This window comes from Rhinoderma darwinii, chromosome 8 (assembly GCF_050947455.1).
Source record: "Rhinoderma darwinii isolate aRhiDar2 chromosome 8, aRhiDar2.hap1, whole genome shotgun sequence".
NCBI classification, from domain to species: Eukaryota; Metazoa; Chordata; class Amphibia; order Anura; family Rhinodermatidae; genus Rhinoderma; species Rhinoderma darwinii.
In genome coordinates, this window is record NC_134694.1 from 122,374,779 (window position 1) to 122,388,521 (window position 13,743).

Here is a 13,743-nt window from a genome sequence, read left to right on the forward strand (position 1 = left end):
GTGTGTTATCTGTGGTGTTACATAGGTCTGCAGATGACATAACTCTCTGAGTACAGATAGTGTAGTTATCACTGTGTTATCTGTGGTGTTACATAGGACTGCAGGAAATACTACTACATTATCTGTAATCAGAGAGTTATCACTGTGTTATCTGTGGTGTTACATAGGACTGGAGGTAACATCTCCTACATTATCTGTAATTAGAGAGTTATCACTGTGTTATCTGTGGTGTTACATAGGACTGCAGGTAACATCTACTACATTATCTGTACCCAGAGAGTTATCACTGTGTTATCTGTGGTGTTACATAGGACTGCAGGTAACATCTACTACATTATCTGTAATCAGAAAGTTATCACTGTGTGTTATCTGTGGTGTTACATAGGACTGCAGGTAATATCTACATTATCTGTACTCAGATAGTTATCACTGTGTTATCTGTGGTGTTATATAGGACTGCAGGTAACATCTACTACATTATCTGTACTCAGAGAGTTATCACTGTGTTATCTGTGGTGTTACATAGGACTGCAGGTAACATCTACTACATTATCTGTACTCAGAGAGTTATCACTGTGTGTTATCTGTGGTGTTATATAGGACTGCAGGTAACATCTACTACATTATCTGTACTCAGAGAGTTATCACTGTGTTATCTGTGGTGTTACATAGGACTGCAGGTAAAAATCTACTACATTATCTGCACTGTGTATATATGGGTACGTATGTGAATGTGTCTTTGTGCTTGTATAGATGTGCCTTTTATATATTTGTATATGTTCCTGTAAGTGGATGTGTGTGTGTGTGTGTGTGTGTGTGTGTGTGTGTGTGTGTGTGTGTGTGTGTGTGTGCATATATATATATATATATATATATATATATATATAGTGTGTATGTATGTCTATATATTTACGTTTATGTATGTATATATTCCAGAATGTGTGTATATGTTTGCCTGTTTGTCTAAATATGTCACTCTATGTATGTACCATATATACGTTCCAGTATGTGCATGTCTATAGGAGGGCAGCAATAAAGAATCCCGCACAGGGCACCATCCAACCTAAGGCCTCATGCACACGACCGTAAAAACACCCGTTATTGCGGGTCGTTATTACGACCCGCAATAACGGGCTCATAGGCTTCTGTTAGCCACGGGTACCTTCCCGTTTGCTCACGGGAAGGTACCCGTGCCGTTAAAAAAGATAGAACATGCCCTATTTCATGCCGTAATAACGGCACGGGCATCCCATAGAAGTCTATGGGGCTCCCGTAATCATGGGTGGCTCCGTGTGTTCACCCGTGATTACGGGAGCGTTGCGAGGTCAGGGGACTACCCGGTCTGCAGGCCACAGCCCAGTGGCGTAACTACCGCCGGGACTACAATGAAAACTATGGCAGAGCGGGGAGGTATCTCCCCGCTCTGCCATAAACAAAAGACATGTATCCCCTATCCTGTAAAAAATAAAAATAAAAGACGTTCATACTTACCGACAACTTCCTGCTTCTCCAGTCCGGTCTCCCGCCCGTTGCCTTGGTGACGCGTCCCTCTCGACATCCGGGCCGACGTCCTGGATGACGTTTCAGGCCATGTGACCGCTGCAGCCAATCACAGGTCAATCACAGGCTGCAGCGGTCACATGGACTGCCGCGTCATCCAGGGATGTCGGGCTGGATGTGAAGAGAGGGACGCGTCACCAAGACAACGGCCGGGTAAGTATGAATTTCTTTAACTTTTATTACAGAAAAGGCTGTCCCTTCTCTCTATCCTGCACTGATAGAGAGAAGGGGCTGCCGATTAGTGCAGTGCTATTTTGCTGCCAAAAACGTGCTCGTAAATACGGGTGGAATACGTGTGACACCGGACACATATTTACGAGCACGGGTTCGTAAATACTGGTGCAAAACGGGTGGAATACGTGTGACACCGGACCCGTATTTACGCCAGTATTTACGGGTGTGAAAAAATACGGTCGTGTGCATGAGGCCTTAAGGCTGGCCCTGTCCGTATATTCCCTGCAGAAGTCAATGGAGTCTAAAATTACATATTCCGAATAGAACCGCTGGCTCCTATGAGGAGGAGAATACGTTTGTTTGGTCTTATTTTTGGCAAAGAGGATGGGGTCAGTTTCCTAAAGAGCCTGTGAAGAAAATGTCAAATAAATTTGCTTATTTATAGAAACAGATCACCCTCATTGTGTTAAAAATATAATTCAGCGGTTTCCCTAGAATACTGGTTAAAAAACAATATGGCTGCTGTTACAGGTCCCCATCAAGGTGGTCCCTTAGCGTTCCAAGGCTCCTGCCCGGTTATGATGAAGTTAGGTCTGCCTTAACTCTACTGCTCCTCTGGAAGATGCCAATGGCCAGTACATAGATAACCTGTATTCAAAGTATTCCATTGTCTGTAAAGTTGCATTCTTTAAAATTGAAAATGCATGTTCACTTTAAGAAATTACTTTCAATATCTAAAAATATTTACATATCATTTGAAAAGCTTGTTCTTTTGGGCAGAAAGTAATGAACAAAAATAATAAACAAACAATAAGTTGGATGTTGCAGATCTAGCTGTGTAGTTTGGACCATGAAGTCACTAGTAGAAGAAAGGATAATTGTGGGGGCGGTCCAGACTACACAGACTACACAGCCATTTTTAAAGTGAATCTACTTTCTAAGTCCGCCATCAGGCACGATGAATATGCTGCAAATAAAATCCAAGGCATAACTATTATGTCACAGATTTTTGACACAAATTTCACCCATAGCAATGTACAGATGTAGCCATCTTTATCTTGACTTTTAACGCATTAAACACACAGTGGCAAGATCCTTTACCTTGACTTTTTCAATGGCTTTTGTTGTGGGATATCATGCTGCAGCAAGTTATCAGTCCAGATAAAGATGGCTACATCCCTAAATGGTACACTCCACAGATTTGCGGTAAAACAGAGAAATTCTGTTATGTCTGAACGTAGCTTTAGACACATCAGACTTCTTGCTGGATAGAAAAAAAACAGCTTTATCTATTGATATACACAGAGAGGGGCCAGTTAAAGCCATTTGTGGTGCATTATGGAGGAAATATCTATTACACAGATAATGAGCAATTTCTAAAAAACTTAATTCAGAAAAACATTCAATTTATGATTCAAGTATGCGACAAATATCCAATATTTTTATTTATTTTTTTGCTAATTCTGTACAAAAATAAACATAACCAAGATTATTGTCTCTTTGCTGAAATTGTCAACACGGATGTCGTTTTTAGAGCATTTCCCACCAGAACGCTGACATATGCTGCAAGTTTTGTTGCTTTTTAATGACCCAACAAGAGATTCCGGCACATTTGAATTTAATTCCCTTCTGTATATGTCCAATGTTCACAGACACAAGACAAAAAAGCTCAAAACGGCCGACCTCACCGTTGCCGAAGGTCTTGGACAGCGCAATGCTCAACAACCGGTCTCCTGTTGGACCATTAACAGGTATGAGAAACAACACTAAACCTACGGAGCTCATTAGACGCTACATGATTGTTCATGACTGAAAATATAGGACTTGGTAATTTCCCTTGTATCCACACACTCTACCTACTGGGCACAGCGGAGGAGAGGATGAGGACTACCAATACCCAAAGACCACAGCATTATTTATGATTTCTTCGTTAGAATTATTTGCGTGTCATCGTACTTCCAAATACGTTGTTTGTTCAAGCAGTGTGAAAATACGCTCAAATTCCAAACATTTTAGCAAAACTGCTAATTATAATCTGTTTATCTAACACTCCGATGCCGAGGGGAGGAATAGAGCTGTGCAACAAGATGTCAATTTAAGAGAAACAGAAATAAGGAAAAAAATATTTTATTGTATCTAAGTAAAATAAGAACTGCAGAAATGTGGAGGTGTAGACGTTCTGGAAAGTAAACCGAGGAACAAAGTGAAAAATATTCATTATCTGACTCCAAAGTTGGTCTAAATAAAATGTTACAATAGAAAGGAAACGGGACTTAAAGGGGTATTTCCATCAGAGACATTTATGGCATATCCACAGGATATGTCATAAATGGCAGATAAATGTGGAGCCCACCTCTGGGACCTGCACCTATCTCCAGAACGGGGTCCCCTAAAGCCCGTTCTGCCATTGTGTTGCGGCTGGATGCCGACCATGAAAAATGTTACATGGTTGGGAGATACGAAAACAGCGTATTTCGCTTAGTTACGCTGTTTTCATAAGTCCCATAGAACTGAATGGTAGTTACGGAAACAGCTTAGCACAGTGAGCTGCGCTGTTTTCGTAACTCCCAACCATATAACACAGAAAGTGGCTGAAAGGCTGCGAGAACAGACAAAAGTGAACAGGGTTTAGGGGGCCCCATTCTAGAGATAGGTGGGGGTCCCAGAGGTGGGACCCGCATCTATCTGACATATCTCTGATGGAAATATCCCTTTAATAGGTTTATTCTATTTCTAGAATGATCTGTTGGACATTAATATGTATCAGGGTGAAGTCCAAGGGTCCAGCAGCTGAGGAAGTCCCCAAGCCCATATTCTACCCTAGATGGCTAAAAAGAGGAAACCACTGGGGCAGTGAGAGAGAGCTCTGGACGATCATTCAGTTTCATGACTAAACAGATCCCATTAAGTGACGTCAACATATCAGGTACATTGATAATAGTGTAAAGTCAAGGGACCTCAAGGGCACTCTCCGTCCTACCCCCTCCCACCACTATCACCATAAACATACGGACTGAGCCTGAATAATCTCTTGTACAGTCTCCTCACTCTTCCTGTTCAGAACCAGCCTGTGTATATTGGGAATCTCATCCTTTGTACAGCAGAACTCCCAAGTTTCCCAGCAGTGTAAGCGCTTATTCAGACGAACGTTGTATACGTCCGTGTGCGGTCTGTTAAAAAAACAAAACAGACAGCATACTAACCCATGCAATTCAATGGGGCTATTCACACATGCCTGATTTTTCACTGCATGTCCTATTCTGGTCCGTTTTTGCGGACCACGTCGCTCATTGAGGTCTACGGGTGCGTGAATATCACAGACAGCACGCGGACATCATCCATGTGCTGTCCATGTTTCACGCAACAGTTGCTAAAGCAATGTTGAGAAAAAGAAACAAAAAACAAACTACACCAACACGGACATGAGAAACTGATGGCACACGGAACAAACACTGATGGCACACGGAACTCAAATGCATTAAATACGGTCCGTTTTTTTGGGAATCAAAACGGACACGCTTGTCTGAAAAAGGCCTAAACATGAGTTCTGGGCACTGTCCAGCTCTCCTCTCAATTTCCTTTACTGTGGCTTGAATGGTCCAAACAGCAAGGAAGACTATCAAGATCTGCGACATCCCAGCAGTCATGGTAATGTCTCACTATTTATCTGGACACTGCCGGGCACTATCTGGGCACTATCTGGGCACTATCTGGGCACTATCTGGGCACTCTATACATTTTTTTCTTCTAGAGACTGCATGCATGTTTTATTTGGGCACAGCATGGGAATATTTGGGGCAATGCATTCAACATTTATGTGGGTGCTACATGGCACTATTTGGCAACTGCATGAACTATTTATACGGACACTGCAGGGCACTATCTGGGCACTCAAAACATGCATACAGCATCTAGATTATTTTTTTTTTAGAGAGGACCCAGATAGTGCCCATATAAATAGTTCAAGCAGATAGTGCCATGCAGCACCCACATAAGTTTTGACTGCCCCAGATATTTCCATGCAGTGCCCAGATAAAACATGCACACAGTCTCTATAATCTGAGCACTGAATGGAAATATCTGGGGCATTCAATACTTATGTGGGTGCTGCATGGCACTATCTGGCAACTGCATGAACTATTGATATGGACACTGCAGGGCACTATCTGGGCACGCTCTACATTGTTTTCTAGAGACTGTGTGCATGTTTTATCTGGGCACTGCATGGGAATATCTGGGGTAATGCATTCAATACTTATGTGGGTGCTACATGGCATTATCTGGCAAATGCCAGATACTATTTAATTGGGCATCAATTATTTGAAGAATGTAGGACAGCATATTTATGATATGAGCAGCACATTGCTTATCATTTTCTCATTTTCTCTCTTTCGTTCCTCAGAAACTTGGGGGTAAAGATAAGGTTTCTCTGTGAGTAACTACGTGTACTCCAATGGAGGTCATCTAGATGGAAGTAATTGCTAGGTAGCGATAAGTAACACAGCCTGAGGAGTACAATAAGACGGGGGAGGCGCAAGAAGACAATAAAATATAGATATTGTAGAGCTATGCAATACTAAATAAACTATGTGTATGCAGATAGTTATAGTGGAGTGGATCTTGATGACAGATTAAGTGATCGCTAGTTACATCCCAACCATCCTTGACATTAAAAAGAAACGGTGAACCATCATAAAGCGCTTGTTTCATCTTGGCACATCATTAATTTAAAAAAGTTCTCCGGTGGAAGATCCATCTCTTCCATTTGGCATGATCCTGTTCTCACATGTGCGGAGACGAGTGGATACAAAGACTATTTTAGTCTGCATGCTAGGATGCTCTTGTTTACATGCATTACCTTCAGATGTGGCGTTTGCCGTAGCGAAACGCGTAAGAGATGTAAAATATATGCAGATAAATAAAGGATGAGGCTACTGATTAGAGGGAAGAATATCTCAGGTCCTCCTGACGACTGAACATAATCACATTCAATGTAATTACGCCGCTCTGTGATGTTCACTTAACCGCTCAATCATTGCAGCAAAGTCTAAAAGCTCAACAATCGCATTTTCTTTCATCTGCAAAGTGAAGCTTCGCTGCTTCTTGACCTGTTTTTTTGTTGACAACTCAAATGCAACAAATATGGGTTGAGCCCGACAAGTGCTTGAAATGAGACGGCCTGACATATTAAATTAGCCCAGATCCTTCTGAGGTGCTCTCTCCTGGCTTAAACCGTAAGAGCATCCTGTACAAGGAAGATCAATTTAGAAAAAGGATTAGAACTTTCCACTTTGACAGAAAGAAAGAAAATAAATCATAAATGTTGCAGCCGGGCTTAAAAAAAGAAAATAAAAAAATTTCATTTCTTTAAAAATAAAAATCAGAAGTGTAATTAACCCCTTAAAGAAGGTGTTTCAGAACAGACGCCACCTTTACTATGAGACCTCCAGCAAATAACTTCAATTTGCCAGGTAAACGTATTCTATGAAATACATGGACTGACCGGGTCCGCCAGAAAGCGAGATATGTTTCTTTTCAGCGGCTCTGGCTCAGAGGAGGAGCCGAATAATAAGACCTCCTCTGTGACGTCCAAAATGAGACAACTCCTCTAAGGCCGGGTTCCCACGTAGCGAAAATGCTGCGGAATTTCCACAATGGAATTGTGTGCGGAAATTCCGCAGCATTTACAGTAGCAGCAAAGTGGATGAGATTTAGTAAATCTCATGCCCACAATGCGGAAAAAAAAATGCAGCATAAACATTAATAAATTGAATGGTCGTGCGGAATTTAATTACACAGAATGACAATTTATGCTGCGTTTTTGTTGATTTTCTGTTGCGAGTTTTCCCCATTGAATTCAATGGGGATGCAAAACCTGCGACAGAAAGCCAAGTGTTGCGACTTATGCAGCAAAATCGCATCGAAAATCGCAGTTACCCTGAACTCTCTCCGTCTTCCTGCAGACCGCCCCCCTGGGATTACGTTTCATCCCATGTCACCGCTGCAGCCAATCACAGGCTACAGCGTCACATGGCCTGCAACATCATCCAGGGAGGCCGGAGGCGCAGAGAAGAGGAAGGGGTGAGTATGGACTCTTTCAGACAGATTGTACTGCGGGTTCCAGGTCGGATTCACTGCACAGTTTTTACGCAGCGTATCCGACCTGTGAGAACCCGGCCTAAAGCTGAATGTTGTGGAATTTGGTGCAGAAAATCTGCATCAAAACCACAGGTATACGCAGGTAGTTCCGCAGGTAAATTCTGTACCTAATAGTGCATTTTTTAGTTGTGATTTTCAATTTTGATGTAGAAATAGGTGCGTTTTTATGCTGCGGATTTTGGTGCCTTTTCTTTTAAAACTAGTCCGATATAACCCCTGTATCTCAGCTTCCTATGACCCCTGTATCTCAGCTTCCTATGACCCCTGTATCTCCGCTTCCTATGACCCCTGTATCTCAGCTTCCTATGACCCCTGTATCTCAGCTTCCTATGACCCCTGTATCTCAGCTTCCTCTGACCCCTGTATCTCCGCTTCCTCTGACCCCTGTATCTCAGCTTCCTCTCACCCCTGTATCTCAGCTTCCTATGACCCCTGTATCTCAGCTTCCTATGACCCCTGTATCTCAGCTTCCTATGACCCCTGTATCTCCGCTTCCTATGACCCCTGTTTCTCCGCTTCCTATGACCCCTGTATCTCCGCTTCCTATGACCCCTGTATCTCCGCTTCCTATGACCCTTGTATCTCAGCTTCCTATGACCCCTGTATCTCAGCTTCCTATGACCCCTGTATCTCAGCTTCCTATGAACCCTGTATCTCAGCTTCCTATGACCCCTATATCTCAGCTTCCTATGACCCCTGTATCTCAGCTTCCTCTAACCCCTGTATCTCAGCTTCCTCTGACCCCTGTATCTCCGGTTCCTCTGACCACTGTATCTTCGCTTCCTCTGACCCCTGTATCTCAGCTTCCTCTGACCCCTGTATCTTAGCTTCCTCTGACCCCTGTATCTCAGCTTCCTCTGACCCCATGTATCTCAGCTTCCTAGGACCCCTGTATCTCAGCTTCCTCTGACCCCTGTATCTCTGCTTCCTCTGACCCCTGTATCTCCGCTTCCTCTGAGCCCTGTATCTCCGCTTCCTCTGACCCCTGTATCTCAGCTTCCTCTGACCCCTGCACCTCAGCTTCCTCTGACCCCTGTATCTCAGCTTCCTATAACCCCTGTATCTCAGCTTCCTCTGACCCCATGTATCTCAGCTTCCTATGACCCCATGTATCTCAGCTTCCTCTCACCCCTGTATCTCAGCTTCCTATGACCCCTGTATCTCAGCTTCCTCTGACCCCTGTATCTCCGCTTCCTATGACCCCTGTATCTCAGCTTCCTCTGACCCCTGTATCTCCGCTTTCTCTGACCCCTGTATCTCCGCTTCCTCTGACCCCTGTATCTCCGCTTCCTCTGAGCCCTGTATCTCAGCTTCCTCTGACCCCTGCACCTCAGCTTCCTCTGACCCCTGTATCTCAGCTTCCTCTCACCCCTGTATCTCAGCTTCCTATGACCCCTGTATCTCAGCTTCCTCTGACCCCTGTATCTCCGCTTCCTATGACCCCTGTATCTCAGCTTCCTCTGACCCCTGTATCTCCGCTTTCTCTGACCCCTGTATCTCCGCTTCCTCTGACCCCTGTATCTCCGCTTCCTCTGAGCCCTGTATCTCAGCTTCCTCTGACCCCTGCACCTCAGCTTCCTCTGACCCCTGTATCTCAGCTTCCTATGACCCCGGTATCTCAGCTTCCTATGACCCCTGTGTGGGTGACCTGAGGCGTTTTTAGTCACAGACACATTTTCAGATTGTGATTGATAGTTGGTAAATATTAGTCATTTGACATAAATGAAATAAATTAATCCAGTAAAATAAATTATTTAATCAGTTTAGAATTGAAAAAAAATTGGAGTATCTGAATTACAGAACGATCGTCATCGGACCAAAAACCGAAGCAAAATAAGGGTCAGTATTTTAATCCGCAGCAGGACAATTGTATTTGTATTTGCTGCTTTTTTGTTGCGGGTTTTCCCCATTGAATTCAGTGGGACAGTAAAACCCGCAAGAAATAGCAGATGTTGCAATTTTTGCGGCGGAAAAGCTGCGATTCCGCTGAAATAATCGCAACTTAGGAAAAAATTAAAAATCTTATACTTACCCAGAATTCTGTATTTCACAGACTGCAGGAGTCACATGGGATGAAGTGTCATCCCAGGACGCCGGCCTTCAGGACGGCAGAGGGACGCGTCTCCATGGCTACGCAAGTATGAAACATTTTTTATTTATGTCCAGTTTTCCGCAGCGGACATTCCTGGCCGAAAAACAGCTCCACAATTTGGTGCGGACAGCCCATTGCTTTTATGCAGCATATCCGCCCTGTGTGAACATACCCCTACAGAGCGCAGTCCGCGGAGATTGTGCCAATGACAATTATAGACAATGACGAGGTTTTAATTGTCATCATGAAAATATATTGACATTTTATAAATGACTTACAAATGAATCCAATAATAACAAGAACAAAAAGTATCAGAAAACCCCAGACATTTTATCTCCCGGACGTCACTGTATGGGAGGAGCGGGCTTAGGGGACACCACAAGGACATACGCACTATAGAGGCAGAACAAACGGTTAGGCCCCATGACCACGACCGTAAAAAAACTCTAATTGCGGACCGGCCCGGTTCTATTGGCCGCGGACACGTTTCCGTATCGCTATGGATAAGTGTCCGTGCGGTAGAGCCGTGCCGGGAATTATGGAGCATGGCCTACTTTTAGTTTTTTACGAGTCGTGCTCCCATACTTTGTATGGGAGCACGGCCTGAAAATAAGGCCCGCCGCCGTCGGCAGTTGTGGGCCGTGATTACGGGCACAGCCGCAGTGGTGTGCACGGGACGGGACTTGCAGCTCGGCCGGCCGCGGAGTGTCACCTGCGGTGGCCGCAAATCACGGGCCGTGCACATTGCCGTGCGCATTAATTTCAACGAGCCTGGACTGCAAAATGCGGCCGTAATAAGAAGTGTCCGTTCTTTTTGCGGTCCAGGCTCATGGGCAATGCACAGACCGTGGAAACCACGGTTGTGTACATGGGCCCATTGAAATGAATGGGGCCGCAATTAACCCGTAGATTTGCGGATGAATTGGGGCTGCAAAAATAAGTTTGTGTGCATGGGGCCTTCCGTGGCAAAGCCCAGCACCATAATGGAGCACCAACCCGTCTTTAATGTACGTCACTGGGACACCCCCGAACCTGGAAGTTGTGTATTATAACGCTCCATGTCTATATTTACCATCTATCATTTTATGGGTTACATCAGTGCAAAATGTTGACAACTTTGCAAATATTTTCATTTCCAGACATTGTATTGATCATGTTTTATACACCATTCACATCCAGAGCTGCATTTAGCTCTCTCCTGACACACAACACTCCTAACACCTTGAGCTCCTATGAAGTCCTTCACTCTTGCACTTTGCATTGTGGGACATTTAGTACTTTCCCTATATCCGACTACTGTTGTAAACACTACATCTCCTACAATGCACCACAGCAGAAAACGGTCTGTATAGACTAGCAGACATTATCAGGGATAGGTGAAGTTCGGCATTCTAAGTGCTAACAGGCAATCACTAAAAATTGCAGCTCTGGATGTGACTGGAGTATAAAGTGGACCATCAAGTTCCATTATCCCAATTGACTTTTTAAATTAATTTACAGCAGAACATGAGGTTTACAAACTGTAAACTATTAGGGACAGGAAGGGTCCTGCCTTTGAAAGCCTAACAAGCAATCAGCTGTAAATGCAGCTCTGGATGTGACCGGAGTATAAATTGACAATTTTCCAAATGACATTTACATTTAAATTCACGTACTCATTTCATCGTAAGACAACATTATAACTGCTTATGTTTCAGTTCTTTTATAAACAATAATTATATTCCCAACATTTGGAGTTTGATGCCTTTCGACACTTGCCAGCCAAAGAGCAGACAACGGTATCAAGGAGTCACACAGCTGGAAAACAGTCGTGGGCGAGGCGATAAATCCATCTGACACTTATATTGCCCATTTCTAATTTCAATCTTCCCATCTTGAGGAAATGTAGGAGCAATAAATGTTAATAAGCATTGTTCATTATCGCTCGTCCCCCGGCCCCCGGACCCCCGCTCACTAATGAGTGTTTGTTACACAGAAACATTGAGATGTAGCAACAGGTTTTCTGCATGAAATCTCATCGGAGGCCGTTATCTGGTGAGGAGGGTAATTAACGTGATGTATAGTCATATACTGGTCGATCCGGATACAGACGTGCACATGACGCTCCGCATAGACCTCCTATTAATCAAAGCGACAAAACGTGCGGAGGGTGAAATCCATTTTATTTTTTATAAGGACTTTTTGAAGGATACTTTGGATTTGGGAATGTCACCACTATGGGAAACATATGGAGATTTAAAGGGGCTCTCCAGTCTTACGTGGGTATCCGTCTATTATCTCCTATGTAAGAGGAACGTAATGCGAGGACAGGTCCACTCGACTATTAAGCCAAAGGGCACCAAAAAATATTGGCTAATAGGAACTATCAAAAAAATACAGCGGACTCTTAGGAGTCCGGTGTATACATGAGGGGAATGGTCACTGACGGCTCCATGTATACATGGAGATACACTGTGGTCACCAACCACAGGTGAGGAGGGTGGAGTCGGGGGAGCGAGACCCTCATTAGTACAACAGATTCTTATCTATAGGTCTGCTGTATTCTTTTATAGCTCCTATTCGCCTAATGCCACAATATAGGAGAGCGGACTCGTCCTCACACTGCTGCCCCTACATAGGAGAGCGGACCTGTCCTCACACTGCTGCCCCTACATAGGAGAGCGGACCTGTCCTCACACTGCTGCCCCTACATAGGAGAGCGGACCTGTCCTCACACTGCTGCCCCTACATAGGAGAGCGGACCTGTCCTCACACTGCTGCCCCTACATAGGAGAGCGGACCTGTCCTCACACTGCTGCCCCTACATAGGAGAGCGGACCTGTCCTCACACTGCTGCCCCTACATAGGAGCGGACCTGTCCTCACACTGCTGCCCCTACATAGGAGCGGACCTGTCCTCACACAGCTGCCCCTACATAGGAGAGCGGACCTGTCCTCAAACTGCTGCCCCTACATAGGAGAGCGGACCTGTCCTCACACTGCTGCCCCTACATAGGAGAGCGGACCTGTCCTCACACAGCTGCCCCTACATAGGAGAGCGGACCTGTCCTCACACAGCTGCCCCTACATAGGAGAGCGGACCTGTCCTCACACTGCTGCCCCTACATAGGAGCGGACCTGTCCTCACACTGCTGCCCCTACATAGGAGAGCGGACCTGTCCTCACACAGCTGCCCCTACATAGGAGAGCGGACCTGTCCTCACACAGCTGCCCCTACATAGGAGAGCGGACCTGTCCTCACACTGCTGCCCCTACATAGGAGCGGACCTGTCCTCACACTGCTGCTCCTACATAGGAGAGCCGACCTGTCCTCACACTGCTGCCCCTACATAGGAGAGCGGACCTGTCCTCACACTGCTGCCCCTACATAGGAGAGCCGACCTGTCCTCACACTGCTGCCCCTACATAGGAGAGCCGACCTGTCCTCACACTGCTGCCCCTACATAGGAGAGCGGACCTGTCCTCACACTGCTGCCCCTACATAGGAGAGCGGACCTGTCTTCACACTGCTGCCCCTACATAGGAGAGCGGACCTGTCCTCACACTGCTGCCCCTACATAGGAGAGCGGACCTGTCTTCACACTGCTGCCCCTACATAGGAGAGCGGACCTGTCCTCACACTGCTGCCCCTACATAGGAGAGTGGCCCTGTCCTCACACTGCTGCCCCTACATAGGAGAGCGGACCTGTCTTCACACTGCTGCCCCTACATAGGAGAGCGGACCTGTCCTCACACTGCTGCCCCTACATAGGAGAGTGG

At 45.2% G+C, this 13,743-nt stretch overlaps 1 protein-coding gene and 1 long non-coding RNA gene across 3 annotated transcripts in view; one reads left to right on the top strand and one right to left on the bottom strand.

Moving 5' to 3' along the window:
* PCDH11X (protocadherin 11 X-linked) overlaps positions 1-13,743 on the bottom strand; it is a 1,026,455-nt gene that overhangs the window by 561,826 nt on the left and 450,886 nt on the right. The window lies entirely within an intron of this gene.
* LOC142659965 (uncharacterized) overlaps positions 9,653-13,743 on the top strand; it is a 56,014-nt gene continuing 51,923 nt past the window's right edge. Inside the window, exons 1-2 of the long non-coding RNA XR_012850397.1 lie at positions 9,653-9,732; positions 9,947-10,031. This is a non-coding gene — a long non-coding RNA (uncharacterized LOC142659965). The remainder of the gene's footprint in view (positions 9,733-9,946; positions 10,032-13,743) is intronic.